Source organism: Acomys russatus, chromosome 30 (assembly GCF_903995435.1).
Source record: "Acomys russatus chromosome 30, mAcoRus1.1, whole genome shotgun sequence".
Classification (NCBI taxonomy): Eukaryota; Metazoa; Chordata; class Mammalia; order Rodentia; family Muridae; genus Acomys; species Acomys russatus.
The window spans coordinates 12819252-12833215 of NC_067166.1; positions in this window are offsets into that span (position 1 = coordinate 12819252).

The window sequence follows — 13964 nt, forward strand, 5'->3', positions numbered from 1 at the left end:
CTTGATACCCTATGAGCATATACAGGGGGAGGAAATCCCCCTCAGGAACAGTCATAGGGGAGGGGAATAAGGGGAAAATGGGAGGGAGGGAAGAATGGGATGGGATAATCATTGAGATGTAACTAGAATCAATTAATAATAAAAAAATTAAAAAATGCTCACCATATCAAACCATTGCTACCACTTACTAATCAACCATAAAACAATTTTCTAATTCAAACTGTAAATGGAAAAAGAGCACAATCTACATTTAGGATACACATATTTTACTTATCTTTTACTAATTTGCTTGGCTTTCTTATTTTGAGTAGCTTTGTTAAGGGCCCACTCAATCTCCACACCAAAGAAATCGGTAGAGTAGACTTTGTAGTTTGCAGTTTGATGGGTGGAATGCATATTTCTTTGAACCAGATTTTGATAGAAGTCATGGTAAATTAATCATAGGACAAATTCTTGCATATTGGCTGCTGTGGGTTCAGAATGTCATTTGCTTGGCTGGGATGTTCATCGATTCATTGTTAGCCATCACTGAAGTCCTTGCTTTTTTAGCACACAGCCTGAGGACATTCATCAGGCTAGCAAAGGAACTCAGAGACGGCAGTTTTCTTGTTATAGAATTAATTGTCACATTTTAGAGCTCCAGACCATTGGTAAATGGCCTGATCTTTAAGTGGCAAGAAGTGATGCTTGTTCTGCTCTGGATGGATGTTTCCCAGGGGGAAAATACCTAAAAATTAGGTGGCTATCAATAACCTTCAGAGCCGTAATTTGAATTTTGGCTTATTGGCTTTAGTTTAGTGAGTTCAAACTCATGTTTTGTGCAATAAAAATGACAAAGGTGATTAATGTACCCATGGTAGGAATCTCGATTTAAGAGGGAGAAAATAGCCTATGTGTGTAGGTAGTTTATTGTTAAATTGAGCACAAATTGTGTAAACAAAAGGGTTACATTCTGTCACCTGCTCATGGCTTTCTTAAGATTAAATGATGGTATTAACAGTAATGTAGACACATCTCTAGTACCTACCAAGTTCAAATAAATGAAATAATTGATGCAGCAAATATGAGACTCTAGAGCATTAGTGGCCAGGCATATCTGGATAATACATTACAAGAGAATGGTTCTAACACTCACGAACATGTCTGGTGTTTTGATTCAGCTGATGTATGCACTGCCCATGTTTCTACCTCTCTTTCCTGGTCAAAAGAGACCAACACTGTTTCCCCCCTCAGAATAAATGATGCCTCTACCCAAAAGGAAGCTACTATCTTTCCTCCCCTCTAGGCTACAGGCACGTAGTAAGCTGTTAGTTTTACGCTGCCTCACATCCTTTCTGAATCTAAGTTTAAGTTCCTAGATCATAAGTTGGACTGTTCCTTTTGATGGCATTTACAGCTCTCCCTTCTTTTCTCTGCATGCTTGTGTTGGGTGACACCCCTGGGTTCCTATCCCATCAGGCCTTAGACACATGATCTACCTGAATGTATGCAATTTGCCCTAAGCAATGATGCTTCAGTCACCAACTCACTCAAAGTGGGACCCATGAAAATCCCAGATCCTGATAAAACCAGAGCCCTCCTGATTAAATGCATTGCTCCTGTGACCTTCCAAACCTCTGCTATATTTCCTACTTGTGAGTTACACGATACTCCTATCATTTTGTGAGCTTTTGTTATTTTCACTCCTTCATATGTCAACAGACAGGATCTAATAATTCCTTGTGTGAGCTTGGTCCTAGATAGTGGTTATTCAGCATGAGTAAATAGAACATAGGGCAAGCAGAAGTATTATAATACTGTCAGGTACAATTACATTTCCTATGAGAGCTATACCTGGTTGAGCATCTATCAAGGTTAAGGAAGAGGCACATAGTAACGGGTAAGCATCCATGTCTAAATCTGCTAAGGTCCTGCTAGGGCAAAGTTTGAGTTCATCAGAAAGTATTGACACAAAGACCATTGCTCTCATCTTAAAGGCAACAAGGGATAGTTTATTCTGGAGCCATTTTGTGTGACTATGGCCTGGGACTGCAGATTTAGGTACCCCAAGTTTCACATCTCAGCATGGAAGCAATTTCATAGTTTTAAAGAACAAAGTAATATATCAAGGCAGGTTTACAATACACTGGTGGCTACAGCAGAGAGAGAGACAGGTGCGTGTGTGTGTGTGTGTGTGTGTGTGTGTGTGTGTGTGTGTGTGTGTGTGAGATTTATTGTTAAACTATATGCATGATATAGAAGGTTTTTCTCTAGGTCTGAGATGCTATCTGAGTTTTTGGGAAGGTGGAAGCAAGTGGTTTGCTAAGTTAATAGATATCTACTGGCCACAGGATGTTAGACCTGCTACAGATGTGGGAAAGGAATGGTTGTTCCTGAGAGTTATACCTAGCCCAAGATAAGGTACTAACTGGCCTTTTAATTGGCAACATTCTAATCTCTCCAAAATACTGAAGTTCTAATCAGTCATTCAGTCTCTGGTAGCACAGCCTCCCTTTAGGATTTTTCATTCGCAAAAGAGACCTCAATACCAAAGCAGAAAAACATAAAAACTATATAATAAAAAAATCCAAACTGATACATTTCAAATTCAACAATTTAAAGGTATATTTTCTAGCATATATATTAGTATACAACTGTGTGCATTTATAAAATTAAAAAGTTGATGATTTGAGTATGGAGTGTGAAATATTTCATGTCATATTATGATTGTGCATATAATAATTATTACATCATATGGTATTCACATAATCCTTTTGGATCTTAAGCTTGTCTTGATCATTTCTATCTCTTCTGGACAACAGAACCTTTATACAGAAGAACTATTTATTATTTATCAAAGCAAAGTACAATTGTGGAGTAACACACATGCAATAAGCACCACTACTTAAGCCGTGCGTTCTAAGGCAGGCATGTGTATTTTATGATTTTCTTCAGTTGTCTTGTACTTTGTGCCATGGATTAGAGGCATCAATCTTCACCCCTGTATCTCCTGTCTTCCTACTCCCACCCCTGTCCTGCCCCTCCCCACCTCCCTACCAGGGTCCTTATTGTGTTTTGTTTGTTTCTTTCTTTTCTTTTGTCACCTCTGTCATTTTGCCCTCCACATAAAAATTCTATTGTCAGAATTCAGAGAAAATACAGTTTCTCACACAATTCCTAATTAAGCTTTATAAATACTAAAGATGACATTTTGATGTTCATTTTGAAATATCTAGTTGTCCACTGGTTCCATATCAAACTACAGGGCAGAAAAATGGAACCGTGGTCCTCAGATCTCAATGTTAGTATGTAGCAGTCCTGGCCTCAGAGGAATACTGCTGAGGATGCCAATCCCAAAGAATGTTTCCTGGTGCTTCAGCTTCCAGTGCCAAGACCTGTTGTCTGACTCCTCCAGTAATTGTTTTCTCTTTCCAGCTGCCTTCCCACCTTTCACCAGTCATAGAGATGGGCCTAATTATTGAGTTAGAGAACAAGAGAATGAAAGCCATTATAACAACAACAAGTTTAATGGGTATATTGTTGCAGGATTATTATAGGATTGCATTGCTCGGGAATATTTGATACTTCAAAATGGATTGTAAAACATTTGTTACAGGTAACAATAATTACCTCATTTAAAGCATTAATAAAAATCTCTACTTATGGAGGAAATTCTTTTTATGAGCAAATTACAACTAAGCGAACACAGATTCTGGGAGGTCTACTTGTCCTTGATTCATCTACTATAAATAATACTAATTAAAGGCACATCGTTCCACTTACTAACTAGTCAAATAGATACATCACCATGGAGTGCATCGACTCCTTATAGGTTACTAAGTTGTTTTATCTTACCACTTAATGGCCAGTTTACAGCTATACAGCAATATATATTAGTTTAGAACTTGAGTTTTCTTCCAAGGTGGTGGAGCTAACTTTAGTGTAGGGAGAGAGCAGGAGGGACTCTTTTCTCACTAAATATGCACTCAAGATTCAGGTTCGTAGAACAGGAAAAACACCACCTTATAACTTCTTATAACAGAATTGTTGGGAGTCACTGTTTACACCCGCAATGTCCTTTATGCCTTCCTTCCTCAAAGAAAATGTAAAATAACAGTCTCTGCAATGGAGCCACAGTAAAATAATTCTCTGGAACGAGCTGCTTATTTGTTCTAATTTTAAATCTACCTGGAATTTCATGAGATTAGACAGAAAGAAACCATCTACTCACTACCCAGCTTCCTCCAACAGCCATTTCTAACAGAACACACATAGTGCACATTGTGGCAGTCTGCCATCATATCCACAGGCCTGTTTTTACAGTATAGTTTTAAATTACTTAGTAAATTAATTCTTAGTAGTGGTAGCTAAGGATAAATATATTTTTCAATACAGTGTAGAATTCTAACCAAAAATTTTTAAAGAGCAATAAATAAACAAGCAAACCACAGTGACAAACCCTGCACCTGTGTTCTTGCACATGTTAGACTGGAACTGAATATAAATGTTCCAAGCATTCTCTCTGTTGTTCTCTTTCTAGCTACTCTTTGTCTTCTGAACAGCTAACCTATTTTTATACATTTCTTGCTTATATTCTTCCTGTATCCTTTTTTGAAAATCTCAAATACTTCTTTCAGCATGTTTGTACCCCAGTCTACTAAGTCCTGTCACTTAACCCACCAGAGGGCACTCCATCCCTGCCTCTGTTCAACTTAAGCCTGGATGCCTTATGGCCCCAGCCGACTTCTAAATGGAGGGCAAATGGTATCCTATGATGTCATTAGGTGAAAGCAAATGAAATTATGAAAAGCCAAATGAATTAAGGCTTTATTTTCAGTAATAAGTTTTTCTATGTGAACCAACACATAATCTATTAGCCACTTGGCACTTCCCCCTGGAGACTGAACTTATTCGGGACTTCTCTGTGAACCCGGTTCTCTTAAAGTCTCAATTGCAGTAGCATGTCCCATAAAGAAGCCAGTTGTTAAGTGAACAACCTGGAAATAGTCTTCAATTCATCTCTGCATCTCAAACCACCATTCTCCTACCCCATCAAAGTCATCTACCCTGTTGGCTAGGCCCTCAAAGTGTAACTTTAAGCTGCTTAACATCAAAGCCAAACCACCTGGATGTCACAGCTTGAATACGGCATCAGCTTCCTAAGTGGCTAGTACATTTGTTTCCATCTTTGTCCATTAGGATTCATTCTATATAATATTAGCCAGGCAGTAATTCTAAAAGCACAACACGCAGTCTAAAAAGCTTTATGCAATTTAACACATGCTTGTCTCCTCAGTACTATTTTTAAAACTTGTTTACACTTAATTCTAATCTGGATCGTTTTTTCCCAGTTTACAAGAGCACACATATTTTTTTTGTCTTGAAATTGTTTTCTTGATTATTCTTCCCTTAATTGTTAAATAAGAGTGCATATGAACTTTTAGTTCTCAAGTCTTCATTATAGAAGCTTTTTCTCATCATATTAGATAAAGTGGTCCCTTTCCTCACCCATGCCATTTTGAATCATGCATTCTTCTGTTACTTTCTTACATATATCACTATGTAATTTTGTCAAATTTATGTGATACCTATATCTCACTGGTAGAATATAGATTTCAAGAGGTCAGAGACTTGATATTTGTTTACTCTTATATTGTCTAAATGTAATACATTGTTGAAGATGTATTTTTATAAAATATTTCTCATAGATTAAAGAAGGAATTTTTAAATGATGCTTGAGTTTGGAAAATATTATGACAGTCTTATATAATATCTCCAATATTCAGTTACTTTAAATTTTTTAATACAAATCGGCACTGTGATTACATATTCATTTAAAATAATAACATCAGAATTTCTACTTCCAGCTGTGATAGGATAACAAGATGGTTTTGCTATCCTAACTTGAAGCAATAAGTAATCAAAGATCTATATGAAGATGATTATATGTTAAATATTAGAGAATAATCAGACTAAAATTGTGACAGTCATCAGAAGAATATCTACCGTAGTGATCTCTGAGATGGCTCTTGAAATATTATAAACAAGCAGAAAAGTAAGGAACACTGCCAAACTTATGACATGAGACCGACATTAATCTAATACAGAAACTGGATAAGGCAACATGAAAGATGAAATAATTTCCCCTTACCCACATAATGCAAAAAATTCTCACTAATGAATGCCCCTAAATGCACACCCAACAGTTGTAAGTTGTACCCTAAACCTTGTGCTCCATTTCTGGCCCACAGCTCTGCCTGCTTTCCTGAACTTCTGCTGGAACCAGGGACCCAAAGTAAGCCTCTCCCTCAACTCAGGCCTCTGCACACCAACTCCTCTGAAAGCACACCCAACAGTGGTAAACTGCACCCCTACCCTGTGCCTCGTTTCCCACCTCCACTACACCACTCTGCCTGCTTTCTTGGAAGCCTTCTGGCACCGGGTAAAACACTAAACCAAGCCCTTGCCCACCATATCGCCTTAAAAAATACCCAACAGTCTTATACTACACTCCACCCCCTGAACTCCATTTTCAGTCCACAACTCTGCCCGATTTCCTGGACGCACTCTGTTACTAAGGACCCTGGGCCACAAAGGTACTACGGACCCCAGAGGCAAAGTTAGTACCCCAAATCCCAGAAGCTAAGCAAACCACAAAACCCCAGGGAAGGCATCCTACCAGGCTTGAAGACTTGCTAGTTACTGAGACTCCTAGTAGCAGGGGCCATGGAGACTGAATAGGACACCCTCTAATTAGCCAAGTCTCCTAATGGAGGGAGGAGAACACCAAACAACAGACAAAAACTTTGATCCAAAACTTACCCTGCCTACAAGACATGCAGGGATAAAGATAGGACAGATAGAGCCAAGATTGAGGCAATGGCCAACCAACGCCTGGCCCAACCCAAGACCCACTCCATACAAGAGAGCCAACTTCTGACACTATTGAAGATACTCTGCTATGCTTGTAAACAGAAGCCTAGTAGAGTTATCCTGAGAGGCTCCACCCATAGTCAGTTTGAAACAGATGCTGAGACTCACAGCCAAACACTGGATAGGGCATAGAGACTCTAGTGGAAAAATGTGTGTGTGGGCGGGGGAATAAAAGGACCTAGAAGTGACAAGAGCTCCAAAAGAAGACCAACAGAGCCAACTAACCAGGGCCCAGAGGGGCCTGTGGAGTCTGAATCAATAACCAAAGACCATGTAGACTGGGCCTAGGTCTTCTATATAGATGTAGCTGAGGGGCAGCTTAAGCTTCATGTGGGTCAACTAGTAAGGGTGGTGGGGGCTGTCTCTGACATAGACTCTGTTGCCTACTTTATTCCCCCCTGATGGGACTGTGTTGCCAGGCCACACAGGAAGAGGACGCACTCAATCTTGGTGCAACTTTATGAGCTGGAGTGGGTAGGTAGCTCCTCTTTTCTGAGGAAAATGTGAGAGGGAAGGGGAAGGGATGGTGGGCTGATGGGAAAGGAGGAATAGGGCCACGGCCGAGATGTAAGGTGAATAAAAAATAAATTAATAATAAAATAAACAGTAAAGAATCTTGGTAGCCATGGGTTTGGAGCCACAATCTTAAACAAAAACCATACTTTTAACAGATTAAAATTAGAAATATTTGTTTCCACAATGTATCTCTCTCTCTCTCTCTCTCTCTCTCTCTCTCTCTCTCTCTCTCTCTCTCATGAAAATGCAAGGCATGGACCAGAACAAATATTTATAAAACACAGTAACAGTGTTATTGCTCTCCTTCATTTCTCTCTGAGCTCCACCTCCTACCTTGTCCTCCTCTTCAACCACTACCTCTACCTGTTCTCTTTCCCCATCTGAGTGAGATTTAAGCATCATCTCTTGGGTGCTCCTTGTTATTGATTTTATTTGAGTCTAGGCACTGTAGTATGTTCATGATCTCAAAACTCTTCAAACCCAATAATAAACTAATTTTCATTTTCAGATCTTGAACTGATTTTTTGATTTCTTTCATCTGATTTTTTGTATATTCCTGAGTTTCTTCCATTGCCTCTTTATAGGTCTTCAGAGCTTGAACCGTTTTCTTTATTTCTTTCATCTGGTTGTTTGCATTTTCCTGCAATTTTTCCAGTTCCACTCTATGTGCTTCTTTTATGTCTCTCACCTGTTTGTCTGCGTCTTCCTGCATTTGATTACGAATTTTATTTGTTTCCTCCATTATCATCCTCATTACTAAGGATTTGAGGTCATTTTCTTGTATTTCCGTTGTATTTGAGTTCTCTGGGTTGTTTTCTTTGGGATAGCTAGAAACTGGAGATGCCATGTTGTTTTGGGTTTTTTTGCGTATGCTTACGCATGGGAGAATAGCAAAATAAAAGGATACAGATGGTCCTAGAAATCTACAAGTAGAACAATGTGATAGGCAGATTTGGGCCCAGGGGTCCCGCTCAAACTAAGGCACCAGCCAAGGACAATACAGGAGGTAAACTTTAAACCCCTTCCCAGATCTAGCCAATGGTCAGAACATTCTCCACAGTTGAGTGGAGAGTGGGATATGACTTTCTCACGTACTCTGGTGCCTCACGTTTCACCATGTCCCCTGGAGGGGGAGACCTGGTGGCACTCAGAGGAAGGACAGCAAGTAGCCAAGAAGAGACTTGATACCCTATGAGAATATACAGGGGGACGTAATCCCCCTCAGGAACAGTCATAGGGGAGGGGAATAATGGGAAAATGGGGGGGGGCAGAGGAATGGGAGGATACAAGGGATGGGATAAACATTGAGATGTAACAAGAATAAATTAATAAAAAAAACAAAAAAACCTAATTTGAATAAAGATACTAAGACATATGGCTATAACGTCTAGATGCACAAAACACTGTGAGTTAAACTTTAATCCTTACATATTTCTGATGGGGTTGAACACAATAATATTTTGGAATTTTGTTACTGTTTAAAAAGTTAAGTATTCACATACTGTACAACACGTTTGCTTAACTCTTCTGTATTTATTTAGCCAACGATAGTGAATGAGTATTTTCATATAGAGATATAAGAAAAAGGAAAACAAGCAAAAAGTATTGTATTACATAAAATTCTAGGAAACACAAACTAATAATTGAGAGACTGAGTGTGGTTGGTACAGTCTGTGCCTTGTCCAAGAATTATATCATAAAGGAGAAGAGCAAGGATTCTTTGAGTAATAGATATGCTTGCTTCTTTAAAAGAAGGGAGTAGTTAGTGATGAATGTATATTGCTAAATTCATGGCTTTTAATTGGATTTAGGTTTTAACTTTATTAATTGCTTACTTAAAGTTTTATATAATATATTTTGATTGTGCTCCCCCTTTCCCAATTGCTCCCGGAGTCTCCCCAACTGCCTACTCATCCAATTTTATGTATTTCTTCTCTATGTTAAAAAGAAAAACAAAAAAAGGCCTGGTGCAGTTATGCATGCCTGTAATCCCAGCACTGTAGGAGACAGAGGCAGGCAGATCTCTTCAAGGCCAGCCTAGTCTACAAAGTGAGTCCAGGACAGCCAAGGCTACAGTGAGAAACACTGTCTGAAAAAAAAATTCAAACTAAACCAAAAAAAAAAAAAAAAAACCACACAGACAGAACAATGAAAGAAAGGAAGGAAGGAAGGAAGGAAGGAAGAACGAAAGAGGAAGGAAAGAAAGAAGGAAGGAAAAAGTTCATTGTATGTTGGTCAGTTACTCCTGAGCATGAGGACAGTCCTGGCTTGGGGTTGATACCCCTGATGCTACTCCATTGGGGAAACAAAACAAAACAAAATAAAACAAAACAAACCCTAACTTCCACTTTGCCTGCAGGTTTTATTTGTGAATTAGTTTCAGTGGTATTTTTCTCCACAGGCTTAGGTATTTTAGTCCGTGGTCTCTAGTTGTTGGAAATGTTTTGGAAGGATTAAAAGGTGTGGCCTTTTTGGAGGACATGTGTTGTTGCAGGTTGGCATTGAAGTTCTACTCTTATTCCCAGTTCTCTCTCTGTGTCTCTTCTTTGTGTATAAGGGCATAAGCTCTCAAGTATTGCTCCAGCACCATCCATGCCTGCCTGCTGCCATGCTCCTCTCCATGATGGGAAAGGATTAACTCCCTGTAACTGTAAGGCTCCAGCAAACAATTTCTATAAGTTTCCTTGTCATGGTGTTGCTTCCAAGCAATAGAAAAACAACTAAGACAAATTGCATGTAGCATCTTGGTAAGGGCTGGGGCCCATAGCTACTTCTGCTTCTCAGTACTGGTACCCCAGCTGGCTTCAATCTTTCTGGGTCTTGTGTGTGTGTGTGTGTGTGTGAGTGTGTGTGTGTGTGTGTGTGTGTGTGTGTGTGTGTGTGTGTGTGCATGCATGTGTGCACACGCATGCAGGTATGCATGTGCTAACAGTCCCTGTGAATTTATATAAGCATTAGCCTGCTCTATCTGGAAGATACTGTTTTCTTAGAATCATGTATAACCTGTGGTTGACTGTATTCTCACAGGTGGATATTAGCCTTCAAACTTTCAATTTGTGTGTTACAGTCTGGACTTTGCATTTTAAATTTTCATAATTCTGTTTGTCCTTTGTCAAATAAAGATGTTGTAAACCATGGATGGATGTTTGAAACAAATAGTCTTTCTCTTAAATTTCATCTTCTTTAAATATTTTATCATCAGACAACCAAACAAAGGAAACATTATGTCTAATTAGTATCCTGTGAGCTCTTAGTAAATGTGGGAAAATGTTTTAAATACTTTTGATAGAACAGGTCTTCACAAAGCTGTTAAGGCACATTTTATTATTGACATTTTACAAGTTATTACTAAACTTGATAACCAAACTCAGCATTTTCAAGAATCTGTTCAGAACCATGGATATGATTGGAGAGACTTGGCATTTAATACTGGCACTGAAATATAGGCACACTCCTCAGTAGCAAGATGTTACTTCTTTGGATGGGCAAAGAAATACCAGGCTCCCAAAGATGTATTGGAGTAGACAGCATGCCACAAAGCTCCTGTCATATCAGAAGCCTTTAAAAAAGCAAGAGGCAATGATTCTTTTGAAAGAAAAAAAAATTATTTCTTTAGGGTGATGACAGCTGTGGAGTCACAGAGAGGTGCTGGCCAGATTCTGTATCCTGCCAGTAAGAAATGATGAACAAGCAAAGGTGACTCTTTAGAAGAAATTGCTAATAGAGTCACAGTTGTTGACGTAGGCCTTTCCTGCCAATCATTATGTCAGTATGGTTCAGAGCAGGAAACAAAATGAAACAGGCAAAGTGTGACATTTGAAGACATGGCCTGGCAAACAAGACATTGGCTCCCATGCTACAGTATACTTCTTACTAGAGGAGGCACTGAGGAAGGTCGTAGTTAGGAATAGATCTACCCTTACTTTAATTGAACTCATGTTTTCTGTTCAGTTCCAAGTCTATGATTTTAGTACATGTCAATTTTCATGCATTTGGGAAACATGGCTTGGACTTGACATGTTGCACAGATCCAGGGCACTGCAGCAAAGACTCACTCCCAGGCAGCCCATTGCCCGTTGAAGCAGTGGAATTTCTTCACAGTTTCTTCAACTTCTTCATGCTTGCTGTTGGCTTTCTGTGCAGTTTTACTCATGGATCTTTCCTTGTCCATTTTCAACATTTCTCTGAGGCTTAGTTTTTCGATTGTTCCTTGACAGTGAGGAATGCACATCCGAATGGACGGTTTTTATGTTCTTGGATGGGGTTGATCATCTGGCCCCCAGACTTCCAGGTCAATGAAGGTGGAGGAACAATATGCCAAGTCAAGCTCAAACTCAGCGAGGCTTTGCGGAGGCCATTTTGTAACGTCAGCTCTGGGATGCAGGCATAGCTCTCCAGGACAGCCAAGCTCTTAAGACAGAGGAGCAGTTGTCCTTGAGATTGAGCTGCTGGCCCAGGAACATCAACAGACAGCTACAGCCTCAGCCCTCCATCTGCTTGTATGAGATCGTACAGTATAAAATCTTCCAGTGGTTTTCTTCACTTCCGTATTCTTAGAGGATGACAAATAACCTGCAATCTTTTGTCATCTGAAGCAGTGGCATCTGATGGTAATGAAGTTGACAGTGCATACATCAGTGGCAGCATCATGTAGGCAGAGAAAGGAGACCTCTGCTACAGGTCTGACATTCTTAGCATTTGGGCTAGTAGAAGCCTGTAAGCAGTTAAGCTGATATGTCCCCAAAAGATCCAGGTAACTATCACAGGCAGTTAGGTTAGACATAGAAGTTGGAGACGAATGGCTAGGGATAGCTCAAAATAGTTTTGCGGTGGACCTGCAACATTCCAATCCTCCACAATCACTAAAGTCCTGACCATTCAGCTTTGGTAGATTGTTCCATTCAGGCATGACTTCTTCCCAGGACCCTCACAAAATTTAGAGGTTCTAGAAGCAGGATTCACTGTCCTTGGTGAACTTGAAGAACATATTCAAATCTTAGGAAAGAGGGCGAAGAGTGAACTGATATATTTGTTTGTAAAAGGTGTTATTGAGCTTTCACCCCACAAACTATAGACTCCTTAGTATACCTCTGAGCTGTGCAAACATTACCATCAATTTCAGAACACCTTAATCATTCAAAGCCAAATGACACCCTTTCACAGTCACTCCTGAGTGATTTCTCTTAATCTATCACAACCAATAATCCACTTTCTACTTCTATCATTTTGTCAATTATGAACACTTCATAAAAACAGACTCTAACAACATATGACATTTTTATGTTCAAATCTGTCATAATCACATTTTTTTTAGTTTCATTGGTGGTCTAGCAAGTATCAGTGCATATAATATACTCATTTATATGAACAAATCATAGTGTACTGGTGGATGTTGCACATATTCTTACTCATTCTTGAATTAATAGGTGTTTTTATTTCTATTTGGAGTGTCTTATAAATGGTGCTGCCATAACCATGAAGCACAAAATTTAGCAAATACACGTTTTCATTGTTACTGGTTGTGTACCAAAGGGTTAAATGCTGTGTCATAGTATAGCTCAGCTCAGAGTTTAGTGGCTTGAGAAACTGCTAGTGTCTAAGGATAGCCTTATCATGCACAAGCTCCTCCAGTGTTCAAAGCTGATAATCTTTTTCCATCCTCACTATGATGATAGGAATTTATTTGTCTCGTTGATGACAGACATCTCTATGAGTGTGTAGTTGCAGTTGCTGCTGGGTTTTAATTGCTTTTTCCTAAAGGACTAATGTGTTCGAATATCTTACTCATTTCAGTAATTGTCCATATGTATTATTTGGGATAATGTTCCAAAACTTTTGCTCAGTCTCTTTCCTTTTTAATGTCATGATTTTAATACACCTTCATGTTCAGTAATTGATTTTAGCTTCTTTCACAGTGACTCGCAAACTGATTGAATGGTCGCTTGGAGGTCTCTGAGTCTCCTTCAGGAAATCAGCTGGATGGAATTATCTTTACTATTCCAGCTGTATAGTGAGCTTTTCCATTACTATAATACCTATGCGCAATATTAGAACAGATTAAATGCAGAGGCAGAAACAAGTATTCTTTGAGTTCAGCTTAAGCTCAGCATTAGATTTTCCAAAATGTATAAGAAGAAAGTACATTTTCTCTCTCATAAAAATGATTATGTTAGAAAGTGCTATTGCTTTAAAAAAAAACATGTAATGGATTTGTTACTGTCAAATGAATATATATATTTTTTTTCTGCTATATTTTGTAAGAGAGTAAGCCTGTTATATAATCCACATAAACAATGGTTCTCTTTGGTCTTCATTAATTTAGAAGTATGTCAAAGACTTTAAGAACAGGGATCTATGTGAGGGTGGGTATAAAGTGCTCACACGGAGATGCCACATTTCTCTTTTACACAGTGCCTCCACATGGCATTGAAACAACGTTCCTCGTTAAGCCTTTTAGATGTGCTCTCTTCCTGGAAGCCGTGCAGTTAGTAGAACTGCGCAGAAGAGGCAAAGTAGTTCAGAAAACCACGTGTGAA